General features: G+C 41.8%; 10 non-coding genes across 10 annotated transcripts; 3 read left to right on the top strand and 7 right to left on the bottom strand.

Moving 5' to 3' along the window:
• Window positions 1-1,832: 1,832 nt before the first annotated feature.
• Window positions 1,833-1,904, bottom strand: trnad-guc (transfer RNA aspartic acid (anticodon GUC)). Its single transcript has one exon. It is a non-coding gene; the product is annotated as a tRNA-Asp (tRNA).
• Window positions 1,905-2,244: 340 nt separating this feature from the next.
• On the top strand, window positions 2,245-2,316 carry trnag-ucc (transfer RNA glycine (anticodon UCC)). Its single transcript has one exon. It is a non-coding gene; the product is annotated as a tRNA-Gly (tRNA).
• Window positions 2,317-2,541: 225 nt separating this feature from the next.
• Window positions 2,542-2,613, bottom strand: trnad-guc (transfer RNA aspartic acid (anticodon GUC)). Its single transcript has one exon. It is a non-coding gene; the product is annotated as a tRNA-Asp (tRNA).
• Window positions 2,614-2,953: 340 nt separating this feature from the next.
• On the top strand, window positions 2,954-3,025 carry trnag-ucc (transfer RNA glycine (anticodon UCC)). Its single transcript has one exon. It is a non-coding gene; the product is annotated as a tRNA-Gly (tRNA).
• A 226-nt stretch (window positions 3,026-3,251) lies between these two features.
• Window positions 3,252-3,323, bottom strand: trnad-guc (transfer RNA aspartic acid (anticodon GUC)). The gene has a single exon. It is a non-coding gene; the product is annotated as a tRNA-Asp (tRNA).
• A 638-nt stretch (window positions 3,324-3,961) lies between these two features.
• Window positions 3,962-4,033, bottom strand: trnad-guc (transfer RNA aspartic acid (anticodon GUC)). Its single transcript has one exon. It is a non-coding gene; the product is annotated as a tRNA-Asp (tRNA).
• A 1,554-nt stretch (window positions 4,034-5,587) lies between these two features.
• Window positions 5,588-5,659, top strand: trnag-ucc (transfer RNA glycine (anticodon UCC)). The gene has a single exon. It is a non-coding gene; the product is annotated as a tRNA-Gly (tRNA).
• A 225-nt stretch (window positions 5,660-5,884) lies between these two features.
• trnad-guc (transfer RNA aspartic acid (anticodon GUC)) lies at window positions 5,885-5,956 on the bottom strand. Its single transcript has one exon. It is a non-coding gene; the product is annotated as a tRNA-Asp (tRNA).
• Window positions 5,957-6,594: 638 nt separating this feature from the next.
• On the bottom strand, window positions 6,595-6,666 carry trnad-guc (transfer RNA aspartic acid (anticodon GUC)). The gene has a single exon. It is a non-coding gene; the product is annotated as a tRNA-Asp (tRNA).
• A 638-nt stretch (window positions 6,667-7,304) lies between these two features.
• On the bottom strand, window positions 7,305-7,376 carry trnad-guc (transfer RNA aspartic acid (anticodon GUC)). Its single transcript has one exon. It is a non-coding gene; the product is annotated as a tRNA-Asp (tRNA).
• Window positions 7,377-22,393: the final 15,017 nt, after the last annotated feature.

The following is a 22,393-nucleotide window of genomic DNA, read 5'->3' as shown; positions in this document are numbered from 1 at the left end:
TGTATCCGATCAGCGCGGCTTCCAGGAACGGCGTCATGCGTCATTTTAGCTCAACGCTTCACAGAAGCCAGTGAATCCAAAAAATAATCTAATACCGTTTAAATATGAAGTGTCTGTATAAAACGTGTTACATTATTAAATTAGAGACCTTGTTTATAAATATGGTGCTGTAGGATTACAAATTTTATTTAAATGTTTAATTTAGATTTCCAATACAATAGTATTTTATATTGAGAAAGTTTATAAATGATGAGACCAGGAAATCTCTGCAAATGGTAGGGGTTCCCAGCAGGATATTCCTGACTGTCCCATCTCAGTACGAGAAGGCTAGGCTTTTCCTGTTCTCATTGTTTTACCGGGTGAAGAGGCATGCTGAGCAAGTTTGAAATCCTGCCATTTTATTACTGAGACCATTTGTCTTGGAGTTCTTATCTCAGTGCGAGAAGTCCTGCACCGTTCTGTTCTCATGTTTCAGCTCATTTAATGCTTTGTTCCTCACAATGTAATCCCTCCCCCTTGAAATGTATATAAACTACAATGTAAAGTTCCCTTAGTTAGACGATGTTGGAATGACTGCAGCTACCGACAAGCAATAAAGAACTTCTGCTTGGAAAACTTCCACTGTCTCCTGGTCTGAGCTTCTAACTTTTCTACAAAGAAAAAGATCACTACAGTGCCTGGTAGGTCAGGTCAATAAGTTCATGCAATTTTTTTAAGTGCCAGGTCCAAACAAAGAGAGTTTCAGTTCATCTGCACCTGCCAGCTGATAATGTATTGCGAAAATTCTTGCTGACCGCACAACCGGGCTTCCAGTCTACATTCAAAGGCCTGTGTTGGTGGTATTGTGGTGAGCATAGCTGCCTTCCAAGCAGGTGACCGGGTTCGATTCCCGGCCAACGCATCACATTTGTAAATTAAAGACCTTGATTACGAGCATTCTTGCTATGGGTTCGATTCCTGGGTCTGTCCATTCTTGCTGTATGGGTTCGATTCCCGGCCAACGCATTGCATTTTTCTCAAGCTGTCTTTAAAACAGTCGTCCGGGCCCCTTGCCAACTTCCCTGTAACTTGTTTGCTGGAGCAAAACATTTGTTAAGGTCTTTTGGCAGCAGTAAAGGACTGAATCTCCCCGTCGGGGAATCGAACCCCAGTCTCCGCGTGACAGGCGGAGATACTTTCCACTATACTAACAAGGAGTTGCAGAGACAGGTAGTTGTATCCGATCAGCACGGCTTGCAGGAACGGCGTCATGCGTCATTTTAGCTCAACGCTTCACAGAAGCCAGTGAATCCAAAAAAATTATCTAATACCGTTTAAATATGAAGTGTCTGTATAAAACGTGTTACATTATTAAATTAGAGACCCTTTTTTTAATATGGTGCCTGGTAGGTCAGGTCAATAAGTTCATGCAATTTTTTTAAGTGCCAGGTCCAAACAAAGAGAGTTTCAATTCATCTGCACCTGCCAGCTGCTAAAGTATTGCAAAAATTATTGCTGACCGCACAACCGGGCTTCCAGTCTACGTTCAAAGGCCTGTGTTGGTGGTATTGTGGTGAGCATAGCTGCCTTCCAAGCAGGTGACCGGGTTCGATTCCCGGTCAACGCATCACATTTGTAAATTAAAGACCTTGATTACGAGCATTCTTGCTATGGGTTAGATTCCTGGGTCTGTCCATTCTTGCTGTATGCGTTCGATTCCCGGCCAACGCATTGCATTTTTCTCAAGCTGTCTTTAAAACAGTCGTCGGTGGCCCCTTGCCAACTTCTCCTGTAACTTGTTTGCTGGAGCAAAACATTTGTTAAGGTCTTTTGGCAGCAGTAAAGGACTGGATCTCCCCGTCGGGGAATCGAACCCCGGTCTTCCGCGTGACAGGCGGAGATACTTTCCACTATACTAACGAAGAGTTGCAGAGACAGGTAGTTGTATCCGATCAGCGCGGCTTCCAGGAACGGCGTCATGCGTCATTTTAGCTCAACGCTTCACAGAAGCCAGTGAATCCAAAAAATAATCTAATACCGTTTAAATATGAAGTGTCTGTATAAAACGTGTTACATTATTAAATTAGAGACCCTTTTTTTTAATATGGTGCCTGGTAGGTCAGGTCAATAAGTTCATGCAATTTTTTTAAGTGCCAGGTCCAAACAAAGAGAGTTTCAATTCATCTGCACCTGCCAGCTGCTAATATATTGCGAACATTCTTGCTGACCGCAGAAGAGGGCTTCCAGTCTACATCCAACAGTCTTGTGTTGGTGGTATAGTGGTGAGCATAGCTGCCTTCCAAGCAGTTGAGCCGGGTTCGATTCCCGGCCAACGCATAACATTTGTAAATTAAAGACCTTGATTACGAGCATTCTTGCTATGGGTTTGATTCCTGGGTCTGTCCATTCTTGCTGTATGCGTTCGATTCCCGGCCAACGCATTGCATTTTTCTCAAGCTGTCTTTAAAACAGTCGTTGGCGGCCCCTTGCCAACTTCTCCTGTAATTGTTTGCTGGAGCAAAACATTTGTTAAGGTCTTTTGGCAGCAGTAAAGGACTGGATCTCCCCGTCGGGGAATCGAACCCCGGTCTTCCGCGTGACAGGCGGAGACACTTTCCACTATACTAACGAGGAGTTGCAGAGACAGGTAGTTGTATCCGATCAGCGCGGCTTCCAGGAACGGCGTCATGCGTCATTTTAGCTCAACGCTTCACAGAAGCCAGTGAATCCAAAAAATAATCTAATACCGTTTAAATATGAAGTGTCTGTATAAAACGTGTTACATTATTAAATTAGAGACCCTTTTTTTTAATATGGTGCCTGGTAGGTCAGGTCAATAAGTTCATGCAATTTTTTTAAGTGCCAGGTCCAAACAAAGAGAGTTTCAATTCATCTGCACCTGCCAGCTGCTAATATATTGCGAACATTCTTGCTGACCGCAGAAGAGGGCTTCCAGTCTACATCCAACAGACTTGTGTTGGTGGTATAGTGGTGAGCATAGCTGCCTTCCAAGCAGTTGACCCGGGTTCGATTCCCGGCCAACGCATCACATTTGTAAATTAAAGACCTTGATTACGAGCATTCTTGCTATGGGTTCGATTCCTGGGTCTGTCCATTCTTGCTGTATGCGTTCGATTCCCGGCCAACGCATTGCATTTTTCTCAAGCTGTCTTTAAAACAGTCGTCGGTGGCCCCTTGCCAACTTCTCCTGTAACTTGTTTGCTGGAGCAAAACATTTGTTAAGGTCTTTTGGCAGCAGTAAAGGACTGGATCTCCCCGCCGGGGAATCGAACCCCGGTCTTCCGCGTGACAGGCGGAGATACTTTCCACTATACTAACGAGGAGTTGCAGAGACAGGTAGTTATATCCGATCAGCCCGGCTTCCAGGAACGGCGTCATGCGTCATTTTAGCTCAACGCTTCACAGAAGCCAGTGAATCCAAAAAATAATCTAATACCGTTTAAATATGAAGTGTCTGTATAAAACGTGTTACATTATTAAATTAGAGACACTTTTTTTTAATATGGTGCCTGGTAGGTCAGGTCAATAAGTTCATGCAATTTTTTTAAGTGCCAGGTCCAAACAAAGAGAGTTTCAATTCATCTGCACCTGCCAGCTGCTAATATATTGCGAACATTCTTGCTGACCGAAGAAGAGGGCTTCCAGTCTGCATCCAACAGTCTTGTGTTGGTGGTATAGTGGTGAGCATAGCTGCCTTCCAAGCAGTTGAGCCGGGTTCGATTCCCTGCCAACGCATCACATTTGTAAATTAAAGACCTTGACTACGAGCATTCTTGCTATGGGTTAGATTCCTGGGTCTGTCCATTCTTGCTGTATGCGTTCGATTCCCGGCCAACGCATTGCATTTTTCTCAAGCTGTCTTTAAAACAGTTGTCGGTGGCCCCTTGCCAACTTCTCCTGTAACTTGTTTGCTGGAGCAAAACATTTGTTAAGGTCTTTTGGCAGCAGTAAAGGACTGGATCTCCCCGTCGGGGAATCGAACCCCGGTCTTCCGCGTGACAGGCGGAGATGCTTTCCACTATACTAACGAGAAGTTGCAGAGACAGGTAGTTGTATCCGATCAGCGCGGCTTCCAGGAACGGCGTCATGCGTCATTTTAGCTCAACGCTTCACAGAAGCCAGTGAATCCAAAAAATAATCTAATACCGTTTAAATATGAAGTGTCTGTATAAAACGTGTTACATTATTAAATTAGAGACCTTGTTTATAAATATGGTGCTGTAGGATTACAAATTTTATTTAAATGTTTAATTTAGATTTCCAATACAATAGTATTTTATATTGAGAAAGTTTATAAATGATGAGACCAGGAAATCTCTGCAAATGGTAGGGGTTCCCAGCAGGATATTCCTGACTGTCCCATCTCAGTACGAGAAGGCTAGGCTTTTCCTGTTCTCATTGTTTTACCGGGTGAAGAGGCATGCTGAGCAAGTTTGAAATCCTGCCATTTTATTACTGAGACCATTTGTCTTGGAGTTCTTATCTCAGTGCGAGAAGTCCTGCACCGTTCTGTTCTCATGTTTCAGCTCATTTAATGCTTTGTTCCTCACAATGTAATCCCTCCCCCTTGAAATGTATATAAACTACAATGTAAAGTTCCCTTAGTTAGACGATGTTGGAATGACTGCAGCTACCGACAAGCAATAAAGAACTTCTGCTTGGAAAACTTCCACTGTCTCCTGGTCTGAGCTTCTAACTTTTCTACAAAGAAAAAGATCACTACAGTGCCTGGTAGGTCAGGTCAATAAGTTCATGCAATTTTTTTAAGTGCCAGGTCCAAACAAAGAGAGTTTCAGTTCATCTGCACCTGCCAGCTGATAATGTATTGCGAAAATTCTTGCTGACCGCACAACCGGGCTTCCAGTCTACATTCAAAGGCCTGTGTTGGTGGTATTGTGGTGAGCATAGCTGCCTTCCAAGCAGCTGACCGGGTTCGATTCCCGGCCAACGCATCACATTTGTAAATTAAAGACCTTGATTACGAGCATTCTTGCTATGGGTTCGATTCCTGGGTCTGTCCATTCTTGCTGTATGGGTTGGATTCCCGGCCAACGCATTGCATTTTTCTCAAGCTGTCTTTAAAACAGTCGTCCGGGCCCCTTGCCAACTTCCCTGTAACTTGTTTGCTGGAGCAAAACATTTGTTAAGGTCTTTTGGCAGCAGTAAAGGACTGAATCTCCCCGTCGGGGAATCGAACCCCAGTCTCCGCGTGACAGGCGGAGATACTTTCCACTATACTAACAAGGAGTTGCAGAGACAGGTAGTTGTATCCGATCAGCACGGCTTGCAGGAACGGCGTCATGCGTCATTTTAGCTCAACGCTTCACAGAAGCCAGTGAATCCAAAAAAATTATCTAATACCGTTTAAATATGAAGTGTCTGTATAAAACGTGTTACATTATTAAATTAGAGACCCTTTTTTTAATATGGTGCCTGGTAGGTCAGGTCAATAAGTTCATGCAATTTTTTTAAGTGCCAGGTCCAAACAAAGAGAGTTTCAATTCATCTGCACCTGCCAGCTGCTAATATATTGCGAACATTCTTGCTGACCGCAGAAGAGGGCTTCCAGTCTACATCCAACAGTCTTGTGTTGGTGGTATAGTGGTGAGCATAGCTGCCTTCCAAGCAGTTGACCCGGGTTCGATTCCCGGTCAACGCATCACATTTGTAAATTAAAGACCTTGATTACGAGCATTCTTGCTATGGGTTCGATTCCTGGGTCTGTCCATTCTTGCTGTATGCGTTCGATTCCCGGCCAACGCATTGCATTTTTCTCAAGCTGTCTTTAAAACAGTCGTCGGTGGCCCCTTGCCAACTTCCCTGTAACTTGTTTGCTGGAGCAAAACATTTGTTAAGGTCTTTTGGCAGCAGTAAAGGACTGGATCTCCCCGTCGGGGAATCGAACCCCGGTCTTCCGCGTGACAGGCGGAGATACTTTCCACTATACTAACGAAGAGTTGCAGAGACAGGTAGTTGTATCCGATCAGCCCGGCTTCCAGGAACGGCGTCATGCGTCATTTTAGCTCAACGCTTCACAGAAGCCAGTGAATCCAAAAAATAATCTAATACCGTTTAAATATGAAGTGTCTGTATAAAACGTGTTACATTATTAAATTAGAGACCCTTTTTTTTTATATGGTGCCTAGTAGGTCAGGTCAATAAGTTCATGCAATTTTTTTAAGTGCCAGGTCCAAACAAAGAGAGTTTCAGTTCATCTGCACCTGCCAGCTGCTAAAGTATTGCAAAAATTATTGCTGACCGCAGAACAGGGCTTCCAGTCTACGTCCAACAGTCTTGCGTTGGTGGTATAGTGGGGAGCATAGCTGCCTTCCAAGAAGTTGACCTGGGTTCGATTCCCGGCCAACGCATCACATTTGTAAATTAAAGACCTTGACTACGAGCATTCTTGCTATGGGTTAGATTCCTGGGTCTGTCCATTCTTGCTGTATGCGTTGGATTCCCGGCCAACGCATTGCATTTTTCTCAAGCTGTCTTTAAAACAGTCGTCGGTGGCCCCTTGCCAACTTCTCCTGTAACTTGTTTGCTGGAGCAAAACATTTGTTAAGGTCTTTTGGCAGCAGTAAAGGACTGGATCTCCCCGTCGGGGAATCGAACCCCGGTCTTCCGCGTGACAGGCGGAGATACTTTCCACTATACTAACGAGAAGTTGCAGAGACAGGTAGTTGTATCCGATAAGCGCGGCTTCCAGGAACGGCGTCATGCGTCATTTTAGCTCAACGCTTCACAGAAGCCTGTGAATCCAAAAAAGAATCTAATACCGTTTAAATATGAAGTGTCTGTATAAAACGTGTTACATTATTAAATTAGAGACCCTTTTTTTTAATATGGTGCCTGGTAGGTCAGGTCAATAAGTTCATGCAATTTTTTTAAGTGCCAGGTCCAAACAAAGAGAGTTTCAATTCATCTGCACCTGCCAGCTGCTAATATATTGCGAACATTCTTGCTGACCGCAGAAGAGGGCTTCCAGTCTACATCCAACAGTCTTGTGTTGGTGGTATAGTGGTGAGCATAGCTGCCTTCCAAGCAGTTGAGCCGGGTTCGATTCCCGGGCAACGCATCACATTTGTAAATTAAAGACCTTGATTACGAGCATTCTTGCTATGGGTTCGATTCCTGGGTCTGTCCATTCTTGCTGTATGCGTTCGATTCCCGGCCAACGCATTGGATTTTTCTCAAGCTGTCTTTAAAACAGTCGTTGGTGGCCCCTTGCCAACTTCTCCTGTAACTTGTTTGCTGGAGCAAAACATTTGTTAAGGTCTTTTGGCAGCAGTAAAGGACTGGATCTCCCCGTCGGGGAATCGAACCCCGGTCTTCCGCGTGACAGGCGGAGATAGTTTCCACTATACTAACGAGGAGTTGCAGAGACAGGTAGTTGTATCCGATCAGCGCGGCTTCCAGGAACGGCGTCATGCGTCATTTTAGCTCAACGCTTCACAGAAGCCAGTGAATAAAAAAAATAATCTAATACCGTTTAAATATGAAGTGTCTGTATAAAACGTGTTACATTATTAAATTAGAGACCTTGTTTTTTAATATGGTGTTGTAGGATTACAAATTTTATTTAAATGTTTACTTTAGATTTCCAATACAATAGTATTTTATATTGAGAAAGTTTATAAATGATGAGACCAGGAAATCTCTGCAAACGGTAGGGGTTCCCAGCAGGATATTCCTGACTGTCCCATCTAAGTGCGAGAAGGCTAGGCTTTTCCTGTTCTCATTGTTTTACCGGGTGAAGAGTCATGCTGAGCAAGTTTGAACACCTGCTATTTTATTACTGAGACCATTTGTCTTGGAGTTCTTATCTCAGTGCGAGAAGTCCTGCACTGTTCTGTTCTCATGTTTCAGCTCATTTACATGCTTTGTTCCTCACAATGTAATCCCTCCCCCTTGAAATGTATATAAACTACAATGTAAAGTTCCCTTAGTTAGACGATGTTGGAATGACTGCAGCTACCGACAAACAATAAAGAACTTCTGCTTGGAAAACTTCCACTGTCTCCTGGTCTGAGCTTCTAACTTTTCTACAAAGAAAAAGATCACTACAGTGCCTGGTAGGTCAGGTCAATAAGTTCATGCAATTTTTTTAAGTGCCAGGTCCAAACAAAGAGAGTTTCAGTTCATCTGCACCTGCCAGCTGCTAATGTATTGCGAAAATTCTTGCTGACCGCACAACCGGGCTTCCAGTCTACGTTCAAAGGCCTGCGTTGGTGGTATAGTGGTGAGCATAGCTGCCTTCCAAGCAGGTGACCGGGTTCGATTCCCGGCCAACGCATCACATTTGTAAATTAAAGATCTTGATTACGAGCATTCTTGCTATGGGTTAGATTCCTGGGTCTGTCCATTCTTGCTGTATGGGTTCGATTCCCGGCCAACGCATTGCATTTTTCTCAAGCTGTCTTTAAAACAGTCGTCCGGGCCCCTTGCCAACTTCCCTGTAACTTGTTTGCTGGAGCAAAACATTTGTTAAGGTCTTTTGGCAGCAGTAAAGGACTGAATCTCCCCGTCAGGGAATCGAACCCCAGTCTCCGCGTGACAGGCGGAGATACTTTCCACTATACTAACAAGGAGTTGCAGAGACAGGTAGTTGTATCCGATCAGCGCGGCTTGCAGGAACGGCGTCATGCGTCATTTTAGCTCAACGCTTCACAGAAGCCAGTGAATGCAAAAAATAATCTAATACCGTTTAAATATGAAGTGTCTGTATAAAACGTGTTACATTATTAAATTAGAGACCTTGTTTTTTAATATGGTGCGCAAGTTTGAAATCCTGCCATTTTATTACTGAGACCATTTGTCTTGGAGTTCTTATCTCAGTGCGAGAAGTCCTGCACCGTTCTGTTCTCATGTTTCAGCTCATTTAATGCTTTGTTCCTCACAATGTAATCCCTCCCCCTTGAAATGTATATAAACTACAATGTAAAGTTCCCTTAGTTAGACGATGTTGGAATGACTGCAGCTACCGACAAGCAATAAAGAACTTCTGCTAGGAAAACTTCCATTGTCTCCTGGTCTGAGCTTCTAACTTTTCTACAAAGAAAAAGATCACTACAGTGCCTGGTAGGTCAGGTCAATAAGTTCATGCAATTTTTTTAAGTGCCAGGTCCAAACAAAGAGAGTTTCAGTTCATCTGCACCTGCCAGCTGATAATGTATTGCGAAAATTCTTGCTGACCGCAGAACAGGGCTTCCAGTCTACATCCAACAGTCTTGCGTTGGTGGTATAGTGGGGAGCATAGCTGCCTTCCAAGCAGTTGACCGGGGTTCGATTCCCGGCCAACGCATCACATTTGTAAATTAAAGACCTTGATTACGAGCATTCTTGCTATGGGTTTGATTCCTGGGTCTGTCCATTCTTGCTGTATGCGTTCGATTCCCGGCCAACGCATTGCATTTTTCTCAAGCTGTTTTTAAAACAGTCGTCCGAGGCCCCTTGCCAACTTCTCCTGCAACTTGTTTGCTGGAGCAAAACATTTGTTAAGGTCTTTTGGCAGCAGTAAAGGACTGGATCTCCCCGTCGGGGAATCGAACCCCAGTCTCCGCGTGACAGGCGGAGATACATTCCACTATACTAACAAGGAGTTGCAGAGACAGGTAGTTGTATCCGATCAGCGCGGCTTGCAGGAACGGCGTCATGCGTCATTTTAGCTCAACGCTTCACAGAAGCCAGTGAATGCAAAAAATAATCTAATACCGTTTAAATATGAAGTGTCTGTATAAAACGTGTTACATTATTAAATTAGAGACCTTGTTTTTTAATATGGTGCCTGGTAGGTCAGGTCAATAAGTTCATGCAATTTTTTTAAGTGCCAGGTCCAAACAAAGAGAGTTTCAGTCCATCTGCACCTGCCAGCTGCTAATGTATTGCGAAAATTCTTGCTGACCGCAGAACAGGGCTTCCAGTCTACATCCAACAGTCTTCAATAGTGGTGAGCATAGCTGCCTTCCACGCGGGGGCCAGTCGCATGTAGGTGTAGAGCGTTGCTAGCCAATAAGAACGCAGGAAATCCCAGGGAGGGCCAGTCGCATGTAGGTGTAGAGCGTTGCTAGCCAATAAGAACGCAGGAAATTCCAGGGAGGCGGGCCTGAAAAAATACACGAAATTACAGGTTCGAGTCTCGTCTCGACCACAACTACCATAAAGTGTATCTAGATTAAAAAATGATTAGAAACTCATGTTAAGTACGATTTACATATAATAAACTAACTTTGTGCACAAAAATAGAATAAAACGTGTAAGATTTGTTATTGTGTAGAATGTACAAAATGTGCAACTACCTTAATAAACATTTACATTATAATAGGGTTTAGTTTTCTTTAATATAGAAAATATTTGAATGTGAATAATTGTAAAGAACATTTTGATAATGTTTTAGACCTTTACATTTTACATTGAGATATTTACATTATATTTGTTTCACTATGTACAGAAATCCAATATATATATGAAATATAACCAGTAAACACCAAATAGTAAGTTTCTCGTTTTATTTATAGTACAAAAATATACATATTATTATGTAAAACTGAAAAAGGTAATGTATTAAATACTTATAGATTAAACCAGGGGTTCCCAAACTTTTCCATTCCAGGACCCACCTAGACAAGAATAATCTATCTCAAGACCCACCAAAATGATTTTTAAAAAGCATGAATGTGGGGTGGGGTGGAAGGCGTTAGATCTCTTCAGAGCAGTTTTCTCCTTGTCATAGTATGAAAGACATACAAGTTTAACTGCAATACAAACTTATGGTACATTATCAAAATAATGTAGAATTAAAATAGCAGCCTAATGGCTGTTGAAATAAAGTGAAGAAAGTTTTGATATAACAACAAATAATTTTATTTTCTAAATTATTTAATTTGACAGTAGGCCCATGACCTAGAATTTCAATACTAATATTTCTGCTAAAAGTGTTGTTAAACTCACCACGTTGTTCAGCGCAGAAAACACTTTCGTCCTCGTGTGTGTAGCTACATGTGAAATACGTTTTACATATAAAATTTCCTTGTGTTGGTAGGTAGCAAAATGCATGCGAGGGAATGCAAACAACGCACTCTTACGAAGACCATATCTGAAAGTCAACAGCGCTGTGTTGAACAGACGACAGATTAAGGGCCTGTTCACATATCGCGTATTCAAATGTAGGTGCGCGGTATGCGCGCTCATAATGGAAGCTCGCGGTGCGACGCGCTCGTTTTTTCCAAGCGCGTCCGCGCCACATCGAGATAAAAACTTCTCAACTTTTCAGAATGCCGCAAGCGTTTTCCTTGCTGTAACGGAGAGCAGCTGATGGTTGCGCTAAGCAACGACAGACGCCTCCGGAGCGCAACCGCCCGCTTTGGAAAAAGGAGAACGCTGCGGGTAAATTTCGCTGCAATAGTGACTGCGCGACCCACCTCTTCCCAATCTGCGACCCACAAATGGGTCTCGACCCACAGTTTGAAAACCCCTGGATTAAACAACAATAACATTAATAATAAAAATAATAAAATATAAAGCTGTGGAGAACATAGGAAAAAAACAAGATTTTTTAAATCAAATAATTATGTAGTGTTTAATGACAACAGTTATTAACATTTAGTGTTTACACATCTGAGCAAGATAAAATAATGCAAGTCAATAAAATTTACTTTAAAAACACTAAAGTACAATGCAAACAAGGACACAATTGTTTGATTTTAATTAACAATGGAAATAAATGTAACAATTTAAAATGATAGATTATAGATTATACAACAGCAATAATAATATCTAAAGTTGAGGAGAACAGGAAAAAACAAGAAAAAAAGTATTTTAAATTAAACAATTATGTACAGAGTATAATAGTACCAGTGCTTAACATTTAGTGTTTTTCAAATCTGAGCAAGATAAAATAATGCAAGTCAATAAATGAACTTAAAAAAACACTAAAACACAATCCAATACAATAAAATACAATACTTTTGGTATTTTAATGAACAAATGGAAATAAATTAAATATTTAAAAAAATTATATATATATATACATTAAAAGTGCAATAATATGTATATACATATATGCATAAGATTGTGCAAGGAATGTCTTTGAGCTATAAACAGTATTTGAGGTCTGGGCATGTCATTTGTCAGTGAAGTCATTTTTTCTTTTCCTCAATCCACCTCTGCTTCTCAGCCTCATAGAATGGAGACTGCTGAAAGTCTTTCCATGAAATTTCATTCCCTTAGCCTGATAAAGGGAAAACACTTTAGCAGGACAGTAAATGTATTTGCCTGCCACTCCAGGGAAACCAGTGTGAATATGAGGACTGTTGGGTCCTTGTTTCAGTGGTAGGTGGCAGAATCTGCACAGACGACCAGTAGGATGCTCCATTACTGACTTTCTCTTGCTTCTCTCCTCAATCACCCTCCTATTTTCTGCCCCTCTCTGCTTCGAGGACTCCAGTTCTCGCTGAAAAAAAGGAGTCTCTGCAAAGTCTTCAAAGGGCATTCTGAAGTTGGTCAGGCCCTCTGCGGAATATGTGTCAAAAACTTTCTTGGAGCAGTAGAAGTATTTAACATCACCACCTTGATAAAAGAAATGTATTGAGGTGCCATCACCCATGTATCGAGAATTAGGCTGACCACAGGCTAAACAGGATCTAGTGTGCTTTTTTTGCAGCATATGCTGTTGTTGTTGCTGCTGAACTGCCTGCTGCTTCTCTATGATGTCCTTCACCATCTTCTCAAGCGCTGCCTGGTCCAGAAAGACAGTCTCAGGAACACTCTTTGCGGGAGGATTGACTGGGGCAGGTGGCAGTACTGTCACTGGGACACTGATGGTTTCACTGCCTGAGTGAAGAAGCTGCCATAACTGCTGTGTCTCCAGGAGCTTTTCTGGGCTGGTGTTGAGTGAAGCATTAGTGTTCTTTTTTTTAGCAAGGTTTTTTATGTACCTGCTCATGTGCTGCTTTGTGGTTGAGTGCAAAAGGCTGCTTGGGTCAGTGCAGGCACTCTGTACCATAGCAGCATATTCACCATCCACCTTTGTCAGGAGGTCCTTGCTCCCATGGTGCTTGGCCAGCAAACCATCAATGGCATTTCTCATTGGATCTGTCCATCTGTTATGGTCCAACACAAAGACTCGACCGCCTGTCTTAATGGGTCCAGTCCGAGCAGCACAGGGAGAAGCAGCTAAAGGCAGTGGTGGTGTGCTTGGCAGTTCTAAAAGAGATTCACAAAATTATTAAACGAAGTATTTGTTTTGTGTGCATAGATTAGGCAAACAGATTACACACATTGGTGCCTGTATGAATAATATAATTACCTGCATCTAAAAGAAACTCCTCAGATGTTTGTTCCTTCACTGTCACAGCACTCGGAGTAGAAAAACATTGAAAATGAGAGTCTGGGGGGTGGCCTCTGGTTCAGGAGCAAGAGGGGTCTCAGCAGAAGAGGAATCCTCTAAGCATTTCTGAAATTCAGCAAAATTAGTGTTATATGCGAGCGAGAATTATTAAGTATTTGTTTTTCAATAAAATGTTTGTTATCAAAGAACTTTAAAGGCTTACCTGAGATGGAAAGGAGAAATCAGTGCCAGATGAAGACTCTTCTTGCATCCCTAGGTCTGTCTTCCTGCTTTTGTGTTTGTCAAAGTCAAGAGGCACAGGTCGACAGCCTGGCTCCACATATTGTAGGCCAAACCTCTCTCTTGTGTCCCAGCTGGAGATGTGGAAGGCTGGATATTTGGGTTACCCAGTCACTCTTATAGATGCCCTGTTTAACTCCATCATCAAAACAGGGTCAAACACTCCAGGTAAGACAAGCCCAGGCTGCTTCAGGTCCACCAGCGGCTGATAATTCCAGCGTGCGACACCAGTCATACCCTGCGCCTGGAACAGCTCAGGAGAGACGCGATTACCCGTTACTCACTGAGCCTGTTGGAAATGAAACCCCTCTTGCTGTGAAGTGCCTCTGACAGGGATCCAGATGGGCACAGCAGCTCCTTCACCCTTGACATGATTCAGTTGTACCACAATTTTAGCATCGAGGGTTTAAAAAGGAAGATGTTGTTGGGATCCTTTGCAAGATGGAAATGGTGAAGTACTTCTTCCACTCTTTGGACCAGCTCTCTAGGATGTGGCACTTTTGTCCTGCAGTGCGCTCTGATGTGCTGCTTTGTGGGATTAGCAGGCTCAATTCCACAGAACTTGTATGCGTTCCTCAGTTTCTCCAGGTCACTCTGATCTACTACGGCAGAAGAGAGGAACTGGCAGAACGAGCTATACAGAGGATGGTGCTCCGAAACACATTCCCTGGTGAATCGCCGCATACAGTGAAACAAGTCTAGTTTAACCACCATGTCCTCATTGTACTTATGGCAAGCGGCATTTACATTCTTGAGGTTTTCTGATGTAACCTCTGCCACAGTAGCTTCAGTGGTCCTCCAAGCTTCCCACTGCTGGTGCTCATAGGGTCCTGGGTCCATCACTCTGAAAGCAGCACAGCAGTCCCTAAGTACATAAAAGGGAAATACATTTTAATTTTAATGTATTCATTACCTTTGCTTACACATCTTGATGTGATGTGTGATGAGATGTGATTATTCTTACCTTTCCACCCACTGGTACTTGGCCTTGGGTATGCTAGCAGCACTGTAGCGATTGGCCATCCCACAGTACATTGACCTCAAGGATTGCTCACTCTCAGACTGCAGCATCACCCAGGACAGGATCATCCAGTTCTCGTTCATCACAGCGTAGGATGACATTGTGCCAGACGAGAGGGTCACTTTTCTAGCAACTTTGCGTGTGTGATCTGATCTGAACACCTGTCCAAAAGTTCCTTGAAGGAGCTGAGTGAGAGCTGCCTCTTGCCGGTGATATTCCTGAAGCAGGCACTCCACCAGATAATGTGCAGACACAGACACCCCATGCCACCCATCAGTATCTTCGTAACCCCCAAACGAAGCAGGTGTGTCATCCTTCCTCAATGCTCCTGTGATGGTTTTCTGGCCATACAGCCCTGCTTCAGCATCCCTGACGTTCTGCACAATGAGAAGGTATGCAAGGTGGGCTCTTTCAAACTTAAGGTGAAGCAACTCAGACAGCTGGTTGGCCTTGTCATTAGGGGATTTTCCAGAGCGCCTCAGTTCATCCATCACAGTTTTACAGATTGCCTTCTTATGAGTGAGGAAGGTTGGCAAGATGTTTCTGAATTGCTGTGGTAGCATGTCCACCCACTGAGGTTTATCAGCGAACCAGTATTTTTTACATGCCTTACAGCACAGACGTGAAGCAAGGATGTAATATTGCCCACTAGTGCCAAGGATCACTCGGGGTCTTCCCACACCTGAGGACACAACATGAGGATTTGGACAGCTGTAGAGTCAGGGCAGGATGTAGTTGTTTCTAAGCCTTTCATTTATACTGTGCTCAGGTTTCCAAATGAAAAAGGGATGGAGCTGGAAGTACTTTGGTGACGGAAGGCCCATGTTTGTGTCTATAAGCTCAGGCTGAGGTGGATAGCGCCACAAGGAGACCATATTCATTAGGTGTCTTACTGGGTGTGATCCTGGCCAGAGCCCCATGGACTCCATCTCTGTTTTCATCCAAATTCTTTGATGAAGAGAGCAGTTCCAGTGGCTAATATCTTGCAAGTAGCTAGTAACAGGTGCTTCCGTCTGTGCAGACGTCATTGATGAAGGAGCTGTAGGTGCTGATTGTGCTGCAGGAGGTGGTACAGAGCCATCAGTCTGTGAAGAAGGTCTACACACAGGAGCTGGTGGATTGGGAGAACTAGAGACTGCATGTGATGGTGGTGAAGGCTGTGGCAGAACGGCACGGAACACAAAGCAAAGGAAATAAATGCATATATATATATATATATATATATATATATATATATATATATATATATATATGCGTGTATAACACATTTAATGGTCGTGTGTTTAACTGTCTTTACTTTTTTTGTTCAAGTAACTGGGAACAGGGGTTTCAGTCAGTGCAGACGGCATTGGTGCAGGTGTAGGTGCTGATTGTGCTGCTTGAGGTGGTATAAAGCCTTCACCCTGTGTAGAAGGCCTACACACAGGAGCTGATGTTGATGGAGGCTGCGGCAGAGCTGCAAGGAAAAGCACAGGGAGGAAATTAAAAACATATTAAAACACTGAATGTACATGATATGTATTTGATTGTCTTGACTACATTAAATGACTAATCATTATTTATTATTTTATTCTATGTATTTTGTTATTTATTCTAGTAATGCACATTCTGATAATGTTCAAATGTCTGTAAGTAAACAGTCCACTTTTTCACAACAAATAAAAACAGTTTAAATAGCATGCATACAATTCATGAAGTGCACTCACCCTCACCACTGGTATATTCAAACCTTAACAGTAGTTAGAACAAAAGAACATGTGTTTTAGAACAGGCAAGAACAGTGCCAAAACAACAAATAAGATAATTAAAAAACAGAAATGTAAGATAAGTCTGTATGTAACCGAATAAGCCTCCAAAACTGATGTGTAAAGTAACCTGTTGTAGATAAGACTGTGGATCCTGTGGCTGCAGATGATCCTAAAAATTAAGCATTATAATTTGAATGGTTTCTCTCCAGTATGTACAATTTTATACCAATTTTATAAGAATTTGACATGGGTATATATAACACACATGACACGATACTTGATTTACTTACTCAGCTGTGTGAGATATTTTGTTGGAGAAATACTCAGCATCATCCTCTCCAGTTCTTCATCCTCCTCCATTACTATAAAATATAACAAATGCATCAGTAGGTAGGCAGGCTTTAAGAATAAATATAAGCAAATTTGCATGAATTTTATTAACTCACCAGGCTGATCAGAGTCAGTAATGGAAGGAACAGGTGGTCTTGCAGCGGAAACTGATTGTGAGGGCATCGGAGGAGTGTTTTTGGTCATCTGTTTTTGCTGCTGTTTTAAAAGATACTGCTGCAAATTGTACATTTTGCTGCCTGGCACACACTCCTGCCTCATTATAAAGAAAGCATATCCGTCTGCTCTGGTATCCCAAATCTTCCTCCAAGTGTCTTGTGCTCTGGATCCAAATCCAACAGTATTGTCATCCTCTGTCAAAACTGGCACTGCGTCTGGCCTTTGAGACAGATACTGTTTAAGATCTTCAATTTCCTTGAAGCTTCTTGAATACTCAAGAAAGGAAATGAGGCTATCCTTGCATGGACCCTCTGGGTTGAACTGCCCAGCCTGTTCTTCTTCCTCAACCTTATCGGACAGGTACAAAGCATAGCTGCCATCATTCTCTAATAACCACTTGAAAGACTTGCCCTTGTACTTGCCGAACTGAAGAATGCATTCTCCCAACACGTCTTGCTTGTCAGAGACATCCCCTCCTCTATGTAACACAACAGAACGGGCGTTCAACTTGACCAGATCTTCTCTTTGAGGTGTTGACTTGTCCTGCAGTGAAGGGTTGTCTTTAATTCTTTTTGCCTCTTCTGATGGGTCCCGGCGTAAATGGCCTGATGGGCCTTTCCTGAAAGACACTTTGACTTTCCCTGGGAAGAACACTGTTTTCTTCATGATGCTGTTCTGAAATCAGAATGTATTCATTAGTGTCTCAGCATAAGCATTTAAATACTTACAGTAACAAAATGAAATAAGACAGTTAATACTAAAGCATCAGTGATATATATAAAAGAGTTATTTTACAATGCTATAATATTCCATAATATTACTGTTTCTTAACTGAATAAATGCAGCCTTAGAGCACGTACTGTTTATTAAATTTGCATTATTTAATATTCATTATTTAAATTGCTTTAAAAATGTATATATGTATATATAAAAAGTTAACAAGTTAACTAATTAAAAATGTTAAATTATACCATTAAATTGTACACATATATATATTTGTTTGTAATTTAAATGTAATATATGTGTGTGTCTGATATTAATTACATTATAGGAGGACCAAAGCCGCAGAAATTAAATTAATAAATAAACATGTAAACAAATAAAAAGATAAATTTGATAATAGGAAAATAAATAAAGGAATAAACGACTTGATAAAATAAATATGATTTATTCTTTATCAAACTAATTTTTGTATTATTTCCCTTAATTTATTTTCTGCTTTTATTTATTTGTTAATTAATATTTATATTTGGTAAGCAAGACCAACCAACCTAATTATCATGCACATCAAAAAAATCTAAGAATAGATATAAAAATAAAGAAATAAAAATAAAAATAAATAAAGATTAAAATAAATAAATCTGGAAATAAATACATATTGGAATAAATAAATATACAAATAAATGAATGCATAAATAAATATAAGAATAAATGGAACAAACAAATAAATAAAATAATAAATAAATACAATTAAAAATAATACAAATACATTAAAATATAAAAGCAAAAAATTATAAATTAGGGGAAAAATATACAAAAATACATTTGATTAAAATGAATCATCTTTATTTTATCAAGTCGTTTATTCATTTTTAATTGCAAGTTTGGTCCTCCATACTACTGCACATTACATCTTACTGCACTGTTAACATATATTTTAAGCATAGTGAGAGATTAGGATGAAACATTCACCTTTACAAACAAAGATACTCTTATAAAATAACAGCTGTATTCACAACGAGGAGTTTACTGTTTCTTATCGTCACAATCCATTCAACACGATAACAATACGATTACATGACAATATACATGCAATTTAAATTATAAAATATTTGAATAATAATGTATATGCGGTCACCTGAGGGAAAATCTGTCTGCAGGTAGTTTAGACAGCAACAAAACAAAACAAGTTTGCTGACAAGTCGGTAAACAAATATCTCTCCGTTCGTAAAACGGGTCTCCCCTCCTCCACTGCGAATGACTGACAGATGACACTATGCTATTTAAACTCCCCGCCACGGAAAAGCGGAACAGCGCCAGGAAGTCTACGTGTGGCCAAAGGTATATTGCATCCGTAGTGTTAAGCACTACCATAGAGAATGAATGGGAAAAGTTAAGGGAAGTTAAGCTTAACCATTTTCGACTCCCGTCGCGAAAGGTCCTCAGTTCAAAACTGGCCGGAAACAAGTGGAGGCATTTTAAATATAAATGCTGCAATTCGCTACAAATCCTTACTTTTGAGACAGTTGAAGGCCATCGTACCAAGGAGCTGTAGGCAGACTGTTCGCCTCACACGCGAAGGTTCGAAACTGGGCGGAAACTGTGGGTGGTTTTTGTAAAAATTTCATATGCGATTTTCTGTTGAGCAGGTCAGTACACTTGCAGGGATGTTTGTGGTTCAATCTCTTTAGAAAAGGACAAAAATAAAACAAATGACCATTGAGGTTTCCTGTACAGTAATAAAAAAATGTTTGGTCTGCCAACAAAATTAGCAGCTTTTGCCATGTTAAAAACACTGGGCAGTCTATAGTTTAATTTGCTTTTGAACAAGCGTACCCTAGAAGAGGTGGGACTGACATACAAATCAAGTTTCCGTAGTGTAGTGGTTATCATGTTCGCTTTATACGTGAAAAGTTCTCAGTTCAAAACCCGGCGGAAACAAGTGGAGGCATTTTAAATATAAATGCTGCAATTCGCTACAAAACCCTTACTTTTGAGACAGATGAAGGCCATCCTACCAAGGAGCTGTAGGCAGACTGCCATGCCGAATGACCTCTATACTGTTGTTTGTGGAATTTACAGACTGTCACACTGCTTGCAGGGCAGATTATGGGAAGGAGCCATCTTCTAAAAATACTATACTATACTACTATACTATACCTCGACTATACTAACGAGGAGTTGTAGAGACCGGTAGATGTACCTGATCAGCGCGACTTCCAGGAACGGCGTCATGTGTCAAATATGAAGTGTCTGTATAAAACGTGTTACATTATTAAAAATTTGTTTTTTAATATGGAGCCTGGTAGGTCAAGTCAATAAGTTCATGCAATTTTTTTTAAGTGCCAGGTCCAAACAAAGAGAGTTTCAGTTCATCTGCACCTGCCAGCTGCTAATGTATTGCAAAATTTCTTTGCTGACCACACAACAGGGCTTCCAGCCTACATCCAACAGTCTTGCGGTATAGTGGTGAGCATAGCTGCCTTCCAAGCAGTTGACCTGGGTTCGATTACCTGCCAACGCATTGCATTTTGCTCAAGCTGTCGTTAAAACAGTTGTCTGGGGACCCTGTCAGCTCCTCCAGTAACTCGTTTGCTGCAGCAAAACTTTTGTACTTGTCTTTTGGCAGCAGTAAAGGACTGGATCTCCCCGTCGGGGAATCGAACCCCGGTCTTACGCTTGACAGGCGGAGATACTTTCCAATATACTAACAAGGAGTTGCAGAGACAGGTTGTCACCCCCGATCAGCGCGACTACAGCTCGCTACAAACAGCCTTCCCATTTCCAGGAACAGCGTCATATTAGCTCAACGCTTCACAGAAGCCAGTGAATCCAAAAAAAATAATCTAATACCATTTAAATATGAAGTGTCTGTATAAAAAGTCTCACATTTTTAAATTAAATACCTTGATTATGAGAATTCTTCCTGTATGGGTTCAATTCCTGGGTCTGTCCATTCTTGCTGTATGGGTTCAATTCCCGCCCAACGAATTGCATTTTTCTCAAGCTGTCTTTAGAACAGTCGTCCGGGCCCCTTGCCAACTTCTCCTGTAACTTGTTTGATGGAGCAAAACTTTTGTTAATGTCTTTTGGCAGCAGTAAAGAACTGGATCTCTCCATCAGGGAATCGAACCCCAGACTATAGCGTGACAGGCGGAGATACTTTACACTATACTAAAGAGGAGTTGCAGAGACAGGTAGTTGTCCCCGACAGCGCGATTTCCAGGAACGGCGTCATGCATCATTTTACCTCAACGCTTCACAGAAGCCAGAGAATCCAAAAAATAATCTAATACCATTTAAATATGAAGTGTCTGTATAAAACGTGTTACATTATTATATTAGAGACCTCTTTTTTAATATGGTGCCTGGTAGGTCAGGTCAATAAGTTCATGCAATTTTTTTAAGCCTACACCCAATGGTCTTGCGTTGGTGGTATAGTGGTGAGAATATCTGCCTTCTAAGCATTTGACCCGGGTTCGATTCCTGGCCAACACGTTGCATTTTGCTCAAGCTGTCATTAAAACAGTTGTCTGGGGACCCTGGCCAGCTCCTCCTGTAACTTGTTTGCTGGAGCAAAACTTTTGTACCGGTCTTTTGGCAGCAGTAAAGGACTGGATCTCCCAAGTGGAGGCACTTTAGACATAAATGCTGCAATTCGCTACAAAACCCTTACCTTTGAGACAGGTGAAGGCCATCGTACCAAGGAGCTGTAGGCAGACTGCCATGCCTAATGACCTGATCAACAGGTTTCTGTAGTGTAGTGGTCATCACGTTCGCCTAACGTGCGTAAGGTCCTTGGTTCGAAACTGAGCAGAAACAGCAGTTGTCTTCTGACAGAAGATTTAAACTGTTTGCCACGCTAGGTGGGTGTAGCGCTCATTTCCTTTATACGCTTTTTAAAAAGCGTGCACCTAATGATTTATGTCTGAATCCTGAAGATGTGTTTCCATAGTGTAATGGTTATCACGTTCCCTTCACACGCAGAAGGTCCCCAGTTCGAAACTGGGAGGAAACTGTGGGTGGTTTTTGTTACTTTAATGTTTGGTTAATTCTAGCATGAACTGAATTGCAGTGCTTTGTCAACATTACTGCATTTCTGGATAAACTTGCCAGAGGGTTAAAGACTCTAGCTTGAGCAGCCAAAGGTTAGGTTTGTCAGAAGTGGGATTCAAACCCACACCTCCAATGGAGACTGCGACCTGAACGCCAGCTGCCGAAGGATAGTCCGTCAAAAGGGGGATAATGTTGAACGCCACAGCCAATCATGTCGACGCGCTATAACATTTGCAGCCAATTAGAGAGCGCCATTCTTGACATTATAACATTTTCAGCCAATCAGAGGGGGCCATTCTTGACTTATTCCTTAACATTTTCGACATTTGACCAATCAGAGTACAAGGAAATGTTGATGGCACGTTTACGCTTAACACCGCTAGGAGGCAGAGCCGGCGGCAGAAACAAATCAATGGACGGGCATTTAATATTCTTGGGGGGGGGCTAATTATGACAAACAAATAAATTGTGGGGGGGGGTGCTTACATGCGCTTCATGCACGCAAGGTCTCGCGCTCTCTACCTCTCTGCCGTGCGCGCTGTTTGAACGTATATTCACGTAGACTTTCGAAAACCGGGACATATTCTTCGTTGCCTTTCGAAAACCGGGACATATTCACATAGCCTTTTGAAATTTTTTTGAGCCTTTTGTATATAATAATTCTTATGAGCCTTTTGTATATCAGGGAGAGTTTATAAATTTCCCGGGACAGGT

The sequence above is a fragment of the Siphateles boraxobius genome, unplaced genomic scaffold, assembly GCF_051911475.1.
Source record: "Siphateles boraxobius isolate OS27281-9 unplaced genomic scaffold, OSU_SipBor_1 6, whole genome shotgun sequence".
In the NCBI taxonomy this organism is placed as follows: Eukaryota; Metazoa; Chordata; class Actinopteri; order Cypriniformes; family Leuciscidae; genus Siphateles; species Siphateles boraxobius.
The sequence above is the reverse complement of the archived record's forward strand: the minus strand, read 5'-3'. Positions and strand labels throughout refer to the sequence as shown.